The 14,847-nt window shown below is 39.9% G+C and overlaps 1 protein-coding gene across 3 annotated transcripts in view; it reads left to right on the plus strand.

Moving 5' to 3' along the window:
- The window catches only part of LOC133618780 (A-type potassium channel modulatory protein DPP6-like), a 243,107-nt gene that overhangs the window by 72,596 nt on the left and 155,664 nt on the right, over window positions 1–14,847 (plus strand). The window lies entirely within an intron of this gene.

A 14,847-nucleotide genomic window follows, 5' to 3' on the forward strand; every position in this document is an offset into this window, starting at 1 on the left:
GTGATTAATCTGCGTATGTAGATGATTAATGCAGTAAGGTTTTGCGATTAGTTGCACCAGTTAACTCGTTATTTTTGACAGTTTAAAAAACACAAAATACTGTTTTAAGAAACACAATAAAATAGTATTGGTCATGATGGGGCAAGAACAATTAATGATGAGTGTGCGCGTGTGCGTGTCAACATGACAAAATCAGCCCTTGTTACGAAAATACATCTTAAAACAAAATAGGGTTGTCCTGATACCAATTTGTTGGTACCAAAATGTTTTTCGATACTTTTCTGAATAAAGGGCACCACAAAAAATTGTATTATTGGCTTAATTTTAACCAAAAAATCTTACGGTACATTAAACATATGTTTCTTATTGCAATTTTGTCCTTAAATAAAATAGTGAAAATATGAAACAACTTGTCTTTTATTAGTAAGTAGTAGTATTGACTGGATACGCTATTGTACTTGGTATCATTAGAGTGGATGTCAGGTGCAGATCCACCCATGGCATTTGTTTACATTCAGGCGCGTTAGCTTTTGTTAGCGGTGACCATACTTGCCAACCTTGAGACCTCCGATTTCGGGGGGTGGGGAGGCGTGGTCGGGGGTGGGACGGGGGCGTGGTTAAGAGGGGAGGAGTATATTTACAGCTAGAATTCACCAAGTCAAGTATTTCATATATATATATATATAAGAAATACTTGACTTTCAGTGAATTCTGACTATATATATATATATATATATATATATATATATATATATATATATATATATATATATATATATATATATAGGGACGGCGTGGCGCAGTGGAAGAATGGCCGTGCGCGACCCGAGGGTCCCTGGTTCAATCCCCAGCTAGTACTAACCTCGTCATGTCCGTTGTGTCCTGAGCAAGACACTTCACCCTTGCTCCTGATGGGTGCTGGTTAGCGCCTTGCATGGCAGCTCCCTCCATCAGTGTGTGAATGTGTGTGTGAATGGGTAAATGTGGAAGTAGTGTCAAAGCGCTTTGAGTACCTTGAAGGTAGAAAAGCGCTATACAAGTACAAAAAAAAAAAAAAAGAAAAAAAAGATATATATATATATATATGTATATATATATTTATTTTATATATATATAAAGGAAATACTTGAATTTCAGTGTTCATCCTTGTTCTATTCTCTGTCACTATTTTTCTAACCATGCTGAACACCCTCTCTGATGATGCATTGCTGTGTGGCACGCACAAAAGTGCTTTCATCAAATGCGCTACAGTCTGGAATCTTCCATCTCTCCCTAGCATGGCCCAAAATCGGTCAATCTTTGCTTCCTGAGGAAGATCTTCACTGCCAAGCACTTGGTACTCCACTACTTCTTCCCGGAGGCTATCCAGGTCCAATCGCAGCTGCGGCTTGGAACTTACAAGCGTATTTCTTCATCTTTCTCGTCGGCGTCGCCATGGTTGTATCTTCCTCGTTCTTCTGCTTTGTCTCCTTGTTGTGTGCGCAGTTGTGCACTCCACTCTCTAAAAGCCCTAGATGTTATTGTCACATATGCATGTACAGTAGATGGCAGTTTTGTCCTGTTTTAAGAGTGTCACAACATTGCTGTTTACGGCAGACGAACTGCTTTACGGTAGACGAAAACGTGACTGCTGTTGTTGTGTGTTGTTACCGCGCTGGGAGGACGTTAATGAAACTGCCTAACAATAAACCCACATAAGAAACCAAGAACTCGCCCTCGATCATTCTACAGTTATAACGTGATTGGGCAGGCACGCTGTTTATATTGTGGGAAAGCGGACGTGAAAACAGGTCAGGTCCGCATGGAACTGGAGGGGGCATGGCCTCCAGCTCGGCCTGAATTTCGGGAGATTTTCGGGAGAGAATTTGATCCGGGAGGTTTTCGGGAGGGGCGCTGAATTTCGGGAGTCTCCCGGAAAATCCGGGAGGGTTGGCAAGTATGGCGGTGAGGCCAATGAGCTATTGTATCCTCTTACTGTGTGTAGTGAAGCATGTTTAGCTATTCATCGTCCTGCAGGGATGATACTTGTAAGAAACTCACTTTATTTGTCACCATGGAGGCGAAGATTAGTGATTTAGAAGTAGCTAAAACACTGCTGGCTGCGGATGGATGTTAACTGCTAGCTAGCTAGCCATGTCTTAAAACACCTTTTCCTGAGGGCATTTCAGTGTTATAACTTCACCTTTATCGTTAGTTTTTAGGCTAAAATGCGTCCATTCTCCCTTTTCTGTCTACACACTGTGTCTGCCTGTAAGTACTCCTTGATTGTGCGCTGCCGAACATGCTCCTCTGCTCGTGAAACCAGCAATGTCACAACGTGACGACGCGCCATCATAACCGTTAAAATAAATAAATAAATTGTGAGCCGGTACTTTTCAAACAGAGTATAGTACCGTTTTTTAATCATTAGTACCGCGATACTATACTAGTACCGGTATACCGCACAACCTTACTTCCAACAGTACACGTCAATATCAGCCATGTGTACACTCACTGTGTACTTAGTTACTCAATATGCACATTTTGACAGTGCGGTGTCGAATTGATTACACAAATAGCCACAGCAATATTTACCCGCTTCTTCTTCTCTATTTTCGAGTGGTGAATTGCAACCCCTCTGTGCAGCATTATCACCAATTAAACAAAATGAATTTGCTACTACTTTTTCTCGCCTGCATTCGCCTCCTGCTTCAAACGAGGCAAACGTTAGGACGTCAACCCACCCCCAAGTCCGAGTGCCACCCCTTCTGCTATGAAGCCAAGATGGCAGTAACTGAGTGTGGAACATGTCCACCACTGGGCACTCGCCGTAATGTCGGGTTGGAGTGTAACATCTGGGTGCTGACACTGTTCTGTATTTTCTTGTACCTCTCAAAAAAGTATGCATGTGCATGAGATGAGATACAACAATGGGGGCGACATCACCCCTTAAATTACACAACCAAAAACCAGTGAAGTTGGCACAATGTGTAATTCGTAAATAAAAACAGAATACAATGATTTGCAAATCCTTTTCAACTTGTATTAAATTGAATAGACTGCAAAGACAAGATATTTAATGTTCGAACTGAGAAACTAAATAATCATTAACTTAGAATTTAATGGGTGCAACACATTGCAAAAAAGTTGGCCCGGGGTCATTTTTACCACTGTCCAGATGGTTCTTTTCCCTATTTGTTCCGGTGGACACAACGTCCACAGTTTCCAAAAACAATTTGAAATGTGGACTCGTCAGACCACAGAACACTTTCCCACTTTGCATCAGTCCATCTTGGATGAGCACAGGCCCAACGAAGCCGGCAGCGTTTCTGGGTGTTGTTGATAAATGGCTTTGACTTTGCATAGTAAAGTTTTAACTTGCACTTACAGATGTAGCGATGAACTGTAGTTACTGACATTGGTTTTCTGAAGTGTTCCTTGAGCCCATGTGGTGATATCCTTTACACACTGATGTCGCTTTTTGATGCAGTACCGCCTGAGGGATCGAAGGTCCGTAATATCATCGCTTACGTGCAGTGATTTCTCCAGATTCTCTGAACCTTTTGATGATATTACGGACCGTAGATGGTGAAATCCCTAAATTCTTTGCAATAGCTCGTTGAGAAATGTTGTTCTTAAACTGTTCGACAATTTACTCACGCATTTGTTCACAAAGTGGTGACCCTCGCCCCATCCTTGTTTGTGAATGACTGAGCATTCCATGGAAGCTGTATTTATACCCAATCATGGCACCCACCTGTTCCCAATTAGCCTGTTCACCTGTGGGATGTTCCAAATAATTGTTTGACGAACATTCCTTAACTTTTTCAGTCTTTTTTACCACGTGTGCCAGCTTTTATGAAACATGTTGCAGGCATCAAATTCCAAATGAGCTAATATTTGTAAAAAATCATAAAGTTTTCCAGTTCGAATGTTAAGTATCTTGTCTTTTCAGTCTATTCAATTGAATATAGGTTGAAAAGGATTTGCAAATCATTGTATACTGTTTTTATTTACGATTCACACAACGTGCCAACTTCACTGGTTGTGGGGTTTGTACATTTAAAAAAGCACTATAATTTCAGATTCTTTAATAGACTGAAAAAAATCAACAGGAGCTACCTAAAAAGCCAATACATATAAACAAACTGTACTAAGGCTATAAAAGACATTAAAACCAAATTGCACTCGCCCTTATTGCACAGCATGAAAATAAAGAACTAAGGTAAAGGGCACACAAGGCACCCAGCGTAGAGCCCCGCCCCCACCTGAGGACAGTCGTGCAGCATCCTCAGCAGGACCTCATGCTCACCGTTGCCATGGTTGCAAAGGTGGATGGGGCGAGGCTGAAAGCTGGGAACACACACACACGCGCACACACACACACACGCGCACACACACACACACACACACTTGTATTTATTACCTTCTTGAGACCTCCGACTAATGCCTACCTCTTGAGGACCACCCTTTCTAGATATATAAAGATATGTATTTACAACATTAATAATCAGAATCAGAAACAATATATACATACTATGCAAAAATAAAAAAGCTTGATGTGAAAAACAAGTTGGAATTTCACAAGAAAAAGGTCACAATTTCACAACAAAAACTTTGAATTTTGGCAGTATTATAATAAGACGTAATTTTACTCAACACAAGTCAAAATTTTACAAGAAAAACTGAACATTTGTGCAATATTACGATAACAGTTGGAATTTTACTCAATAATTAGTAATTTTACAAGAAAAAGCTTAAAATGTTGACAATTTTATGAAGAGTCGTGATTTTACTCGACAAAAGTCACAATTTTATAAGACAACTTTAAAATTTTGGCAATATTATAATAATAATCTGAATTTTACTCAATAAATGTCACTATTTTACAAGGACAACAAAAAAATTGGCAATATTGTGATAAAAGTCAGACTTTTATTTGACATTTGTCACTATTTTGAATTAAAAAGTAATAATTGTACATAAAAAAAGTAACACATTTACAAGAAAATATTGCAATATTACAGAAACAGAAAGAATATGAGAAATTGTTCCCAACTTCATAACAAAAAAGTCGACACATTGTGAGAAAAAGACTGCTTTTGGTTTATTATTTTTGTTTGTAATTGTTTTTTCAACTTAAAGTTATTACATTATGTCTCTGTATACATATTTATTTATTTATTTTTATACATCGGCCAAAAGGAGCGCATTTCAATTTCTTACACAATATGTTGGCCAGAGGGGGAGTACTTAACATTTGTACACACACTTGTTATTTCATATGTTGACCAGAGGGGGAGCACTTTTAAAACCGACATACAGTCAATTTGAAAAATCGCTCCTTTTTGGGACCACCCTTATGTTAAAAGATTTCACCACCAGGGGTCCAAATGAGACATTCTCTATTAGATGCAATGGTTTTCCGAATTGGCACCATGATTTTGGTCCTAACTTGTTCACCGCTCCTCATATGGAAGGCACTTTTCCTTCTTGGTGTCTCAAGAAGGGTAGGAATACAAGAACACACACACACACACACACACACACACACACACACACACACACACACACACACACACACACACACACACACACACACACACACACACACGTGGGTTCCACTGCCATCTGGAGATGACGCAGCGCTCCTGTTGCAGGCTGACCGTCCTCTCCTTGCCTCACGCTGATGAGCCTGATGGGATTTTTTTCCATTAAGAATGGACATTCTGACGCCAGCATCTCGTGTGCCTCGCTCCTCTTCTGCCCCACAGGGGGCATAGCAACAGGCCCTACCCTCACCTTGCCAGACACCCTGTGTACAAACACGGTTTATTAGCGCTCTTGTCACTCCTCACTGTTTACTGTATTATTGCACAGTGAATATTAATCAAAGCTCAAAATAAGAAGCTTTCAGTGCCTCTGAGGAGCAAACATCTTAGTTTGCATCAGGACAATATTTTACATCATCTTCACATAGATCAAATCTGTAGTGTTGTTGATGAAATATTCATGGGGTAACAAAAAGAAATCATCCCCTCTCTGTGTATCACCGGAGAATAAATCCCTTCCCAGATGTAACTTGACTGGATTTTAAGGTTTTCTCTTTGAGCTTCTCTTGCAGCCGCCTCATGTTGACGTCTCTCTCGCTAATTTCACGCTCATCTTTTGAATATCCGCCTTTAGGATACTTGGAGTTCACAGTTGTTTGATTTTTTTTGTGTGTATTAGGGTTGTACGTAGGGGTGTAGCGGTACACAAACATTTCGGTTCGGTACGTACCTCGGTTTAGAGGTCACAGTTCGGTTCATTTTTGGTACAGTAACAACAAAATATAAATTTTTTGGTTATTTATTTACCAAATTTGTAAACAATGGCATAACATACATATACACAAAGGGTCCATTGCTAGGTTTAATGTGGTCAACATTAGAGATGTCCGATAATATCGGCCTGCCGATGTTATCGGCCGATAAATGCGTTAAAATGTAATATCGGAAATTATCGGTATCGGTTTTTTTATTATCGGTATCGGGTTTTTTGTTTTTTTTAATTAAATCAACATAAAAAACACAAGATACACTTACAATTAGTGCACCAACCCAAAAAACCTCCCTCCCCGATTTACACTCATTCACACTCATTCACACAAAAGGGTTGTTTCTTTCTGTTATTAATATTCTGGTTCCTACATTATATATCAATATATATCAATACAGTCTGCAAGGGATACAGTCCGTAAGCACACATGATTGTGCGTGCTGCTGGTCCACTAATAGTACTAACCTTTAATAGTTAATTTTACTATTTTTAATGAATTACTAGTTTCTATGTAACTGTTTTTATATTGTTTTACTTTATTTTTTATTCAAGAAAATGTTTTTAATTTATTTATCTTATTTTATTATATTAATTTTAAAAAAAAACGTATCTTCACCATACCTGGTTGTCCAAATTAGGCATTATAATGTGTTAATTCCACGACTGTATATATCGGTTGATATCGGTATCGGTTGGTATCGGTAATTAAAGAGTTGGACAATATCAGAAAATCGGATATCGGCAAAAAGCCATTATCGGACATCCCTTGGCAACATATATAAAATAAAAACTAAATAAGATAAGGCTCAGGATGGTTTCTTAACAAAACCTTTCTACATATAAAGTGCTTATTTTGATTGATTGATTGATTGAGACTTTTATTAGTAGATTGCACAGTGCAGTATATATTCCGTACAATTGACCACTAAATGGTAACACCCCAATAAGTTTTTCAACTTGCCTGTACCGGAAGTAGCAGACGAGTAGCGTGACGTCAAAGGTTGTGGAGCTCCTCACATCTGCACATTGTTTACAATCATGGCCACCAGCAGCGAGAGCGATTCGGACCGAGAAAGCGTTGATTTCCCCATAAATTTGAGCGAGGATGAAAGATTCGTGGATGAGGAAAGTGAGAGTGAAGGACTAGAGGGCAGTGGGAGCGATTCAGATAGGGAAGATGCTGTGAGAGGCGGGTGGGACCTGATATTCAGCTGGGAATGACTAAAACAGTAAATAAACACAAGACATATATATATACTCTATTAGCCACAACACAACCAGGCTTATATTTACAACTCAAACACCTGCACAACACACTCAATCCCACAGCCCAAAGTACCGTTCACCTCCCCAAAGTTCATACAGCACATATATTTCCCCAAAGTCCCCAAAGTTACATACGTGACATGCACATAGCGGCACGCACGTACGGGCAAGCGATCAAATGTTTGGAAGCGTACTCACGGTACCGTGTCTGCGTATCCAACTCAAAGTCCTCCTGGTAAGAGTCTCTGTTGTCCCATTTTTCCACAGACCAATGGTAAAGCTTGACTGTCATCTTCCGGGAATGTAAACAATGAAACACCGGCTGTGTTTGTGTTGCTGCAGTCAGGCCGCAATACACCGCTTCCCACCTACAGCTTTCTTCTTTGCTGTCTCCATTGTTCATTGAACAAATTGCAAAAGATTCACCAACACAGATGTCCAGAATACTGTGGAATTTTTCGATGAAAACAGACTACTTAATAGCTGGCCACCATGCTGTCTCAAAATGTCCTCTACAATCCGCGACGTCACGCGCTGACGTCATCATACCGAGACGTTTTCAGCAGGATATGTCGCGCGGAATTTAAAATTGCACTTTAGTAATCTAACCCGGCCGTATTGGCATGTGTTGCAATGTTAAGATTTCATCATTGATATATAAACTATCAGACTGCGTGGTCGGTAGTAGTGGGTTTCAGTAGGCCTTTAAGAGGATATATGGGCTCATTGTTCTTCCACCATAGAAGTGGGTCAAAATCTAGTTTTTAATGCAATATGGACTTATATCTGCTGCTATAAAAACATTTGTTATTGCTTTAGCCCTGCCTGACTCGCCGAGGAGAGGCTGCTTGAATGCGGTGGTGACGCTTCAAATGGGTTACCATGTGTTATGAGAGTAGCGTATGTGTGTGTGTGGCCCTTTAGTATGCGACAGCATGTGAAGTGAGTGTGTGGGCGAGCGAAGTGAGGGAACGGTAGCGTGAGTGCGGGGAGTGGCTAGTGTTTTGTTGGATTGGCTGTGTGCAAGACCTCAATAAAGCCACGATTTGCAACTAATCGCCGGACTCATCATTTACCCTGGAGTCCGGAGCTTTGGAGACCCACTGCCGGGTAGAGTGAAGGGTGTTGCCCCCGAGAATACATCGGCCCTGGAGGAGTGTCTCCCCTGCACTGCTCGACTACAGTCTGGGAGCCGGAAGCAGGAAAGGTGCAACACATATTTGACGTGTTGTCAGAAGCAGCTGCTGAACATTGTTGTGTCGCGCAGCCAAAGTGTTCCCAAACGGGAGATCTTAACGAGGCAGGAGGGTCTTCCAGCTCTGGCTTTTACATGTTGTCCTAGCCCGGTCGCTGCTAGCATGTGTACTAATTCGGTACACAACCGAACCGAACCGACACCCCCATACCGAAACGGTTCAATACAAATACATGTACCGTTACACCCCTAGTTGTACAGTATACCGGTACTGGTGTAGTATCGCGGAACTAATGAATCAAAATGTGTGGAAATAGTGTCAAAGCGCTTTGAGTACATTAAAGATAGAAAAGCGCTATGCAAGTACAACCCATTTACCATTTACAGCTAAGGTGTGTTAAAGAGAGGCGCCAAGACCCGCCTTAGGTTGTTTCTGATTGTTTTGAGTTGCGTAGTGTCTTCCGTGGTTGGTTAAAGTGTTGCATGTGAACGTGTCAAGCTCAAAGCGGGAAGTTTGGCAGCTGTGAGCAAGTGTTTGAGCGTGGTGCATCGTTGTTGACTTCAACGTAGAATACCGTATTTTCCGGACTATAACGCGCACTTAAAATCCTTTTTTTTTCTCAAAACTCGACAGTGCGCCTTATAGCTCGGTGCGCCTAATTCTGGTTTTGCTTACTGACCTCGAAGCAATTTTATTTGGTACATGGTGTAATTATAAGTGTGACCGGTAGATGGCAGTCAAACATAAGAGATACGTGTAGACTGCAATATGATGGCAAAGTGACTCAAGTAAACAACACCAACCTTTTATATGTTTCATTGAAAATATAGAACATCACACAGGGAGCTTAAAAATCTATCAAAATGTTTTAGTGCGACTTTGGTAAGCTATGAAGCCGCACCGCTTGATGAATTCTACTGTGCTTCAACATACGAGTATTATTATGGTGTGTGTATAAGGTAAGACATTTTATCTGGCGTTTTGTTTCGCAATATTATGCAAAAGCAACTTTTCTTACCATCTGGTACCTGCTGATCTGTATTTGGGATCTGCGTAAATCCTGAAAAATTGCACGTGTTCGCCTTTGTAGTCCGTACGGACACCGTAGTCGAAAAGCTTTTTCTTTTTCTCTATCTTCTTGTTATGGGACATTCATCCTCCACTGTTGCCATTTTTAATATAAAGTAGTGTAAAGTTCTTACTTATATCAGTCAGTAAACGCTCCATGAAAGTGCTAAAACATACCAGTGTAGTGAGTTTACATTATTCACCCAAGGAACTTTAGTTATTAGAGAGTTCCGGTCGGCCTTTTTTTCACGGGACACATTTCCGGCCTTGTTGTTCTTTCCGGATGAGAAAATGCTGCTCTGTTATTGATTTAAGTAAAGTCTGAATGTCATTAAAACAGTTAGCTCCATCTTTTGACACTTCTTCCACTCCCGTCCTTGCACGCTACACTGCTACAACAAAGATGACGGGGAGAAGACGCTGCCGGAGGTGAGCCACGTAAATAAGACCGCCCACAAAATGGCGCATCCTGAAGCGACTGTCAGAAAGCGGCTTGAAGATGATCTGTAAAACATAATCTATGCAACATTTTGACCACACCTCAGGTACGCACAAGTAGATTGTATTCAATGAACACACTTCTGAATGCTCGTGTACACCTTGTATTACATGCTCACAAATCTGGATGCGCTCGCTCAAATGGTACACGGCAGAAGTGTCGCAAAAGTCACGTAAGTAGACAGCCTATAGAGCAGTGGTTCTTTACCTGGGTTCGATCCAACCCTAGGGGTTTGGTGAGTCTGGCTCAGGGGTTCGGCGGAGATCAAAACACACCCGACTCAACGTGTAAATAAAAACGTCTCCCTATCGGCGTATTACGGATACGGCAACAGCAGAATTTAGACTGATTTGCAAGTGTGTACTTTGTTGTGAGTTTATGCACTGTGTTGGTTTTGTTCTTTGAACTAGGTGATGTTCATGCATGGTTAATTTTGTGCACCAGTAATAAAACATGGTAACACTTTAGTATGGGGAACATATTCACCATTAATTAGTTGCTTATTAACATGCAAGTTAGTAACATATTAGCCCTTAACTAGTCATTATTAAGTACTTATTAATGCCTTATTATAACTCTAACCCCGGCCCTAACCCTCTAACCCTAACCAAATAACTCTAAATTAAGTCTCTGTTACTTAGAATATGTTCCCCATACTAAAGTGTTACCAAAAACATATACCTTTGTCTTGAATTTGAAATTTGTATTTTTTATTTTTCACTAAAGAAGGGTTCGATGAATGTGCATATGAAACTGGTGGGGTTCGGTACCTCCAACAAGGTTAAGAACCACTGCTATAGAGGGTTCTTTCTAATTAGGGACAGACAGACAACTGATCTGATTACACACATATTGATATACAGACACGCAAATTAGTTGAATTGGATTACACATGCACAGATTAAGACACATGTTTAAAATAATTTTGCTACAATAATACTTCCATACAATGTGTATTACAATGTCAGTGTTGAAACGTATGCGATATTCAACTATCCTAGTTGTTTTGTATCATACTGTATTTTGCAGGGTTCTTGTAAATTCTAAATGGGGATGGATCGGCTGATTTTCATGAAAAAGTACGCGATCGCCATCGGCGATTATTGCCTTTTAATGCCGATCCTCTCTGATTATTTGTTTTTAGTCCCCGGGCTGACAAGCAGATAGCAGCTAAGTACGTGTCTCCATTCCCAGTGTGGAGCGACTGTTGCATGTTTGTGTTCTAGTGCCTCCTGCTGGCCTAGTCTCTCCCCTGGGCTTTTTCTCTTTTGCAGTTGCTATGGTTCTCAAGGGAAGGCAGGAGTAATGACCACAACTGTTTCTAATTACCGTTTACCTATTTAGTCTCATTAGATGCACCTGGTGGTGCGGGATCTTTCCACGTTGTCCCTACACGCTGCTCCACGCCAACTCAGCTTTATTTCTTTTCCGATCTGTAAGTCTTTTTGCATTTGTGTGCTCAGTCTTCCTGTTTTTTCCCTTGAGGTCATTATTGTTGTTTTGGTACTTTTTCATGTCACTGGCTGTTTGTTGGTTTTTGTTTCCCCACCTAGCCTAACGTAGTTTGCATGCATAGCGTAGTCCTAGCACTTTCTGCCTGGATTATCATCCTCCGTTGTTTATCGCTTTTGGGGGAATTAAAAGTCCGCCTCTCTGGTTTTTTTGGGGGGGGTCCTCTGGAGCATAAGCGTAACAGCAACTCCAATAAGCTAATAATAATCACCTCCATTGCGGCAAATAAAGTGCATTTCTTAGTCTCTTATACTTTATTACTGGAGGACGAGGCTAAACATGTTACACGCTGAGAGCAAGCAGGAGCAACAACAGAAGAAATAAGTGCTCAGTAAAGTTTAAGAAGTGTCGATGTGACCACGTTACAGCAGAAAGGAAGCAGAAATTAACAAGTCGGTTAACGAGCGTCTGGAGCAGGGTTGTCCAAACTTTTTGACTGGGGGGCCGCATTGGGCTTAAAAAAGCTGACTGCAAGCAAAGTAACGAAGCTATTTCATCGAGGCTATTTCATCCCTACAAGCCTGTTTCGCAGGTTATATATATGTATATATGTATGTATGTGTATATATATATATATATATATATATATATATATGTATATATATATATATATATGTATATACAGTACAGGCCAAAAGTTTGGACACACCTTCTCATTCAATGAGTGTTCTTTATTTTCCTGACTGTTTACATCGTAGATTGTCACTGAAGGCATCAAAACTATGAATGAACGCATGTGGAGTTATGTACCTAACAGAAAAAGGTGAAATAACTGAAAACATAGCCTCCCTTTGCTCTAATTACTGTTTTGCACACACTTGGCATTCTCTCGATGAGCTTGAAGAGGTAGTCACCTGAAATGGTTTTCACTTCACAGGTGTCATAGTTTTGATGCCTTCAGTGACATTCTACAATGTAACTAGTCATGAAAATAAAGAAAACGCATTGAAATGAGAAGGTGTGTCCAAACTTTTGGCCTGTACTGTGTGCATATATATATAAGCCTAAAAATACCTATATGTACATTTTATAATAATATAATGGGTATATAATTAATATATATATTATAATTGGTTAAGAATATGTTTAAGTTCAACTTCTACCTTTTTTACATGCGTGAAAACCTTGAAGTTTTGCAATCAATCATAAATATCAAGCAACTAAAATGCGCCAAACATGTGTGGAGAGTGTTTTGCATTTTTCCCATCATCCCTTGTAATGTATTTAAAGGAGTGCAATTTTGATTTATTTTTTTTATAGTGATAGGACGTTTTTTTTTTTATAATATCCACAAAGTTCAGTGAGCAGGCTGTGTTATGTGTGACCATGTTTGTTGAATTTTTGTGCTGTTGCATTTTTTTTTCTGCACCATGACTAGGGAATGTTGACAACCCCTGTCTGGAGAGAGGATAACATAACTATTGAGTGCCACAGCCAAGCCATAAATTGGTGGTGCCGACACCGAGGGTAATATCAGTAAATGATCGATACTAGAGTGATTAGATCAATATTTTTATCTCGTCAAAATGTTTTTTTTTTGTTTTTTTTGTTAGTGTTGACAAATTCCGAGGGTCCCTGGACACAGGAGAACTTTGAGGGTAAAAAGGATTTAAACTACTTGTAGATTGTAGTTTTTGATTCTGTTTAGTCAAACTATGACATGATCAATAAATTGCATGTACTGTAAGAAAAGAGAATAAGGGACTAGTTTAAATATTCTGTTGACATTAAACTGTCAATAACACTTACTATAAATCAATTGACAAATTTACAGTTACCGTATTTTTCGGACTATAAGGCGCACTTAAAAACCTTTCATTTTCTCAAAAATCGACGATGCGCCTTATAACCCAGTGGGCCTAATGTACGGAATAATTCTGGTTGTGCTTACCGACCTCTAAGCTATTTTATTTGGTACATGGTGAAATGATAAGTGTGACCAGTAGATGGCAGTTACACATAAGACGTGTAGACTGCAATATGATGCCAGTAAACAACACCAAAACTTTAAATGTTCCATTGAGAATATAGAACATTACACACGGCGCTCAAAAATCTGTCAAAATGTTTTAGTGCAACTTTTGATTGATTGATTATTTGATTGATTGATTGATTGAAACTTTTATTAGTAGATTGCACAGTGCAGTACATATTTGGTAAGCTTTGAAGCCGCACCGCTTAAAGGCTACCGTAGTCAGACGTACTCTTCAACATACGAGTATTAGTTTGGTGTTTGTATAAGGACTGCAAAATGCCACCTATTAGCAGACCTATTATCTGGTGTTTTGTTTAACAATATTTTGCAAAAAAACTTTTTTTTTTACCTTCTGGTACCTGCTGATGTGTATTTGGGATGTGCATAAGTCCTGAAAATGTGCATGGTTCTGCCATTGTAGTCTGTGCCGACACCGTTGTCGATAAGCTTCTTCTTTTTCTCTATCTTCTTGTTATGGGACATTCACCCTCCGCTGTTGCCATTTCTAATATAAAATAGCGTACAGTTTTCTCGCTATGTAAGCGCTTAAAACTAGCGGTGTAGTGAGTTTACATAATTCACCCACGGACCTTTAGTTATTAGAGGGTTCCGGTCGGACACTTTTTCACGGGACACATTTCCGGCATTTTTATTGCACTGGTGAGTTACGGATGAGGAGATGCTGCTCCGTTATTGATTTAAGTAAAGTCTGAATGTCATTAAAACAGTTAGCGCCATCTTTTGACACTTTTTTTGGTATTGGTATTGGAAGATCCCCAATTCCAAACTCTTATATGTCTCAGTGGTTTCCCGCCAACACCACCTGTTGCCATTCTAATGGCTCCACCAAGAAAAGCAACACAATGTTGCCATTGTTTTTTTTTTCCAGTTAACTCCACCAAAGCATCAGTTGCATCTGTTTTTTGACAGAGACAGAAACAATCAGCAGTAATGTTGCAGGCTTCACATGTGGTTCTTCAGGGTGCAAGGAATTTCCACCAAGGAGATGCCAAATATACATCATTGAAATG

Source organism: Nerophis lumbriciformis, linkage group LG19 (assembly GCF_033978685.3).
Source record: "Nerophis lumbriciformis linkage group LG19, RoL_Nlum_v2.1, whole genome shotgun sequence".
Classification (NCBI taxonomy): domain Eukaryota; kingdom Metazoa; phylum Chordata; class Actinopteri; order Syngnathiformes; family Syngnathidae; genus Nerophis; species Nerophis lumbriciformis.